This window comes from Myotis brandtii, unplaced genomic scaffold (genome assembly GCF_000412655.1).
Source record: "Myotis brandtii unplaced genomic scaffold, ASM41265v1 scaffold8, whole genome shotgun sequence".
NCBI classification, from domain to species: Eukaryota; Metazoa; Chordata; class Mammalia; order Chiroptera; family Vespertilionidae; genus Myotis; species Myotis brandtii.
The window spans coordinates 9297366-9302841 of NW_005371219.1; positions in this window are offsets into that span (position 1 = coordinate 9297366).

Below are 5476 nucleotides of genomic sequence, written 5' to 3' on the forward strand. Positions count from 1 at the left end.
TGGTTAGCTCCTTGTCACAACAGTATGGAGTAGGCCATCTTTCCCACAATGATTTTAAATGCCATCTTTATTCTATTTTAAATTGTTCAGCTTGACTCTTTTTTGGATTATGTATTTTGTTCCACTGATGGGTCTGTCAATTCTTGTGCTAGCACAACACTGTTTTAATCACTGTAGCTTCATAATATATTTCAGTTGCTGAGGGACAAGCCTGCTTGTTTTTCTTTCCTCCTCCCTGGAAATTTCTTGCTGGTCTTATGTGTTTATTCTTCTAGAGAATTAATTCTCAACCTTGGCAGCACATCATCCTCACTCAGGAGCTTTAATAAACTCTGATGACTTTGTCCCACTCCCAGAGGTCCTGGTTTAACTGCTCTGGGTGCAGCCTGGAAACAGAGAGTTTTAAAAGCTCCCAGATGATTCTAATGTGCAAGCCAACGTTGAATACCACTTTACAAGATGAACTTTAAAACTATTTTGTTTCATTTCCATTATGGCTTTGATTTGTATTGTATTATGTGTAGATTAATTTAGAGGTCATTGACATCTTTATAATACTGTCTTTCTATTAGATTCCATTACAGTTCTTTGAATAAAATTAGAAACAGACTTTTGCTGATTTTAAGAAAAAGATAAAGGCATATCTAAAAGGATTTGGGTGACTCATAGATGTGAAGGGAAGCTGAAGGACTAGATTTGGGGGTAAAAAGAATCAGAGCTCACACAGGGGTCTGGGACCGGCTTAATGCAACTCTATCACATTCCTCAGCTGGACCAGCTTTCCATCTTTGAGGCATTTTGCTCAAATTTCAGATTCTGAAAGAAAATTTAATGATCCTTGCTTGAGTAGTTTGTCTACCCCTTGGCTGGAGGAGGGCAGGATACTTAGAAAAAAATATATATATATATTTTTTTAATTTACCGATTTGAGAGAGGGGAAGAGAGAGAGAGAGAGAGAGAGAGAGAGAAAGAGAGAGAAAGAGAGAGAGAGAGACTTGTTGTTCCACTTATTTATGAATTCATTGGTTGATTCTTGTATGTACCCTGTGACTGGGGATTAAACCTTCAATCTTGGCTTATTGGGACAACACTCTAATTAAATGAGCTACTCAGCCAGGGCAAGGGCAGGATACTTTGGGTGACAGTCTCAAAAAGCCTACACACAGTGGGACAGAGAAAGGGAACCAGTAGCTGTTCCAGAAACAGAGGTTTGAGGGTTGGGTGTTGGGCAAAGACAGTAACAATGCCAACAAGGACAACAAAATTAGATGTGCAGTACATAAGTGTGAGCAAGGCATTTCTCTTTATTTATTTATATTTTCTTCAACATTCCTTGGTGGTTTATAGTTTTCTTTAAAAAAATTTTTTTTAATTGATTTCAGAGAGGAAGGGAGAGAAGAGAGAGAGACAGAAACATCAACAATGAGAGAGAGAATCATTGGCAACCTGGGGAATCAAAACATGACCTCCTGGTTCATAGGTTGATGCTCAACCACTGGCCAGGCACTAGTTTTCTTATTTAATTTACATACTACTTATTTAAGTGTTTTATGCATTTTGTTTCTATTGTGAATAGTATCTTTTTTATTTTATTTTTCCCTGGTTATTTTCAACATATAAGAAAGTTTCATTTTTTTAAAAAAATGTAGCTTTATTGAGCCATAATTGAGAAACATTGTGTTTTTACATTAATCTGACCACCTAATAAAACTCTCTAGTGGTTCTAAAACCTTTGTGTTTCAGCCTGCCAGATTTTTCAGGCATTGTCTCTTTACTCCTAATATTTTATACCTTCTTTCCCCTTTTCTAATCATTTTGGCTAGCACTTCCACAAGATTAAATAATAAATCACCTTGCTTTGTTCATTATATTTATGGAAATGATTCTTCTTATATTTTATTATTAAATGTCACACTACTATAAATACATAATATGTCATGTTTAGAACATTCTTGTATCGATGTTTCAAAAATGGGTTTTAAATTGGCAATTGCTGTGGAATTTTAAAAAAATGCTTCTTTTGGAATCTCTTAAGGTGATGTGATTTTTCACCTTTCAAAATTACAGTGATGAATTTTATTAATAGAATCCATATGTTGAAACATCTTTACATTTTAAAAATGAACTCTACTTGGGCTGGTATACTAATCTATTAATCTAATGCTGGATTCTACTGATAATGCTTTATATAAGATAATTGCATCAATTTTTATACTTAGGATGTAAGATCTCAAAAAATATTGTTCTGCAATATTGTTATATAGTACTATCTTGGTCAACTTAGGCTTCTATAACAAAATATCATACACTGAGTGGCTTGAACAACAAAAATTTATTTCTCATAATTCTAGAGGCTGGGAAATCCAATATCAAAGTGCTGGCCAATTTGGTTCCTTGTTAGATCCCTCTTCCTGGTTTGCAGACAGCTGCCTTCTCACTGTGTCCTCACCTGGTGGAGAGAGAGAGATCATCTGCCTCGTATCTTTCTTATAAGATACTTTTCATGCAGGGCAAGAAAAGACTGAAGAAAGAAGCAGACCACTTTCTTCCCAGAGTGGTAGGTGGCAGTTTTAAAAGCAAGGGAACTTACTTAGTCTTGGGTGGCCACAAGAAAAGTAGATCTTCCCACCCACCCACCAAATCTTAAAAGTTTACATAGAGGCCTCTATGTGTATACCATCCACATGGAACCAGCAACATTGTACTCTATCAAGGCTGTGCCTTTGGAGGAGCTCCCACTGTGGAGATGGCAGACAGAGTGAACATTCCAAGGACAGGTCAAGCTCAAGGGTCAACTGATTATCACATCCTCTTGGTGACCTCCTCCAACGGGGACTGATACCATTCATGAGGGCTCTACTCTCATGACCTAATTACCTCTCCAAAGCCTCCATCTCCAAATACCATCCCATCAGGGATTAGGGATTCAACATACGAATTTGGGAGACATAATATTCAGTCCACAGCAAGTACCTGTTAGAAGAGGTCGTTAGGAATCTTAATTACATTATCCGTTCAATGCTCTCACCAATGCATTCTACAGAGGAGGAAACAGACATGTTCAGAGAGGTTAAATAACTTGCTCACAGTCACACAGTTTAGTATGTCACTGAGCAAGAATTGATATCTGACCTAACACCAAGTCAACGCCCTTTTCATGGTAGCAAGTGGCTTTTTGTGAGATCATAAGTCTTTGAAAAGTAACAACTGGAATCTAAGATCTCTGCTTCCTGTTCAACTATATTATATATATGCAAATATATATATATATATGTATATATATATGCCTCCTTGTCTCATACCTCATCTTATTCAAATTGGACCCCACATTAATTCAGCCTTTTCGGCCTGGGAGAGATTATTTTATATCCTCTGTTGATTATAATCACAGTAACTTTATTCTCACTACCCCTAAATGAGAATTTCCTAGATAATTATCTTTTACTTCTCCTCATTAATGGGAAATTTTATACTGAATAAATCTTCTCTAATATGGAACCTACACTTGTTTTGCTTGCACTTCCTTTTTTTTCTTGACTTATGGAAAGACTTAGTGTGTATACAAACTGAATATGTATATATTAGAGTAGGGGTGGGCAAACTTTTTGACTCGAGGGCCACAATGGGTTCTTAAACTGGACCGGAGGGCCGGAACAAAAGCATGGATGGAGTGTTTGTGTGAACTAATATAAATTCAAAGTAAACATCATTACATAAAAGGGTACGGTCTTTTTTTTTTTTTTTAGTTTTATTCATTTCACACGAGCCGTAGTTTGCCCACGGCTGCCTGAGAGACTTGAGTACTTAACACAAGACCAATCGATTCCCCATCAACATTCATTTTTCCTCAGATGCTCAGAACCAGGAAGGCCCTTCCCCTGAGGTTACACCCAGGGATGGAGAGGAGAAGGTGGGCAAAGGGAAGGGAGTGAGCAAGAAGAAGGAACACAGAGCCTAACCCATCAATCACATTAGAGAGGAGGCCACAAGCTAACATGGGTAACAGAGGTTGTTGGCTCTCTGCGGGGTCTCCTCTGGCTTGCTGAGACTACGTTATTTCAGTTATGCTGCAAGGACCATTACCCTTCTCTCCCCTTGCCACCACCTCTCCCCGACCTGAGTGAACTACTGAGCATAGAAAACCGAGCCAACCAGATGGAGGAAAGAATTAGTGATATCGAAGATAGGAATCTAGAAATGATGCAGAGGGAAGAAGAGGGAGACCTGAGCATAAAGAAAAATGAAAGAGAATTGTGTGTATGAGAGTTTGCTAGAACTCCCGGTTTCCCTTTCAGGGGTTGTCTTTCTACTTCCATACTCTACCATTCCTGGGTGTCTAACTCAAAATCAAGTCCTGCAGAAATTCTTTCCACCAGATCTTGCTCTTACCAAGTTCAGATGAAAAGCAATATGTAATTAAGATGCAATGTTTCAGTCCAGGATAAAACAGCAGGGAAGTCTCCAGAGTCAAAAGGAGATTATAAAATGCTGACATTTCAGGTACCATGACAGATGAAGGGCTAGTATCCCCAATTCATATGTGCGCTGGCCTCACTGACAGTAGTGTAAGGAGCTATTTAGTTCCAAAAGCCCAAAACATTCCCTGAGTCCCCAAGGACCGGCCTCCAAGACCTCCTTAGGGGTGCTTTCAGGGTCATGAATTGGAGAGAAGTCTCCCCAAATTTAAAACCACACCACCAACTCTTCAGTGTGTCCAGGATCTTTGTTTGGGTGTGGCCATGAGACCTGGGAAAGTGAACAAACCCTTTGGCAGTGGCTCCCTCAGATGAGCTGCATCAACCTTCTTATCAACACCGGCTCACAGAGAAGCAGAAAGCCCAGGAAAATCTCAGTCAGCAAAGGCATGTGTTCCTAAAGTGATTGATATGTAGTTCAGGGTTTCCAATGCAGTTATTATTTGGTAGGATTTTAATTTTGTGCTGCTGTTGTATGATATCATTATGCTACTAGTGATCTTTCACTACTGAATATTCTATTCCAGCATGTAATAAAAATTCACAGCAGCGATGTGATTCTGTGCAAGGAACCTGATTAAATTAAGAGGTTTATGCATTTTTGTGCAGCTGATACAGTTGGGGTTATGTTATATGTGTGCTGATGTGTGGCTTATTTATTTTAGGTTTGGTTTGGCCAAGGATTTTCTGCATCAGTGGGTGACTATATTATCACATGTAAATGAGTCTTCAAGTTTCCCTACATTTTCTTTTTTTCTTTCATGTCTTTGGTCTTAACTCCATTCAGATGACTGGGGCATGGGTTGGGAGGTGGAGTGCAGACAATTCTTCAGAGAGTGAGAAGGAAATATTCAAATATTTATTTATGTTTATTTTAATAAAAAAATAAAGGAATCATGTCTTGTGTAATTCAACATGTAGTTTGATTTCAGGCACTCTCACTCATGTGGAGTTAGAGCAATGCTGCCCTTGTCATGAGGTGTTCCCAGGAAAGTGCACCC